The sequence below is a fragment of the Pongo abelii genome, chromosome 12 (assembly GCF_028885655.2).
Source record: "Pongo abelii isolate AG06213 chromosome 12, NHGRI_mPonAbe1-v2.0_pri, whole genome shotgun sequence".
Taxonomy (NCBI): domain Eukaryota; kingdom Metazoa; phylum Chordata; class Mammalia; order Primates; family Hominidae; genus Pongo; species Pongo abelii.
Window position 1 is genome coordinate 64,049,860 of NC_071997.2, and position 1,104 is coordinate 64,050,963.

The window sequence follows — 1,104 nt, forward strand, 5'->3', positions numbered from 1 at the left end:
CCACAACCATAAGTCAATTCAACAACGATTTCTGGAGCACCTACTATGTGTCAGGCACTATTTTGGCATGCTGGGGAAACAGCAACAAACAAAACAGACAAAATGCTCGCCCTCAGTCTTTGTTTCCCAGCCATCCCACTTTTATCATTAACAGTTTTTGCCTATGTGTTTGCCAATGCAACCTATATTTCATTATTTTGATAGTTGTGTAACGTTCTATAGTATGGGTATATAAGAATTTATTCAGCCATTTATTTACTGGTTAACATTTCATTTAGGTTTTATTTTTATTTTTGCAACCAATGTTGCAATAAACACCCATATTACATATATATTATATGTATGGCTTATTATTTCGTTTATTTATTTATTTATTTATTTATTTATTATACTTTAGGTTTTAGGGTACATGTGCACAATGCGCAGGTTAGTTACATATGTATACATGTGCCATGCTGGTGCGCTGCACCCACAGCTTATTATTTCTTAAAAAAAAAAAAAAGCAGTCTAACTTGGGTAAACAAAAACTGCCAAGCAAACGCATCCCTACCCATTTGTTCTCACTAGCCCACTTCATTTCCCAGGTGTGCTCTCTGGCTCTGGTACTATCCACCTGGGTGGTGCTGAAGCATGCTCTCTCTGCTCCGGGAAGCCATTCCCAGTACAGTCCTCACCCCCTGAGTCTCCCCTCGCTTCCAAAAGTCAGCTGTCAACCGACCTCTGCCACGAAAACTGTCTAATCACGCTTAATATGCGATTCTAAACTCTGCGGTGTCGCATAGGGCGCCCTGCCAATAATCCTTTGACCCATCCCACCTCTTGGCCATTTTGTCACCAGAATGCCTTAGGCTCATGTCAGTTGCCTTTTACAGGGTTAATAGCTCACCCTTCAAAATCTGTGTAAATATATGTGATTCATTACATATATTTATGTATGTGTCATTTTTGAGACGAGCATACGTATAATGGAAATGTACACCCACAAGAAGATGTAGCTCCTTGAATATGGTTATTTTCTTTCTCTTGCATCCACTCCTAATCCAGCGTGGCTCCATCACGTGGAATTGCGCCTTTCCTCGGCCATTTCCCCTAAGCTTTGGAAAG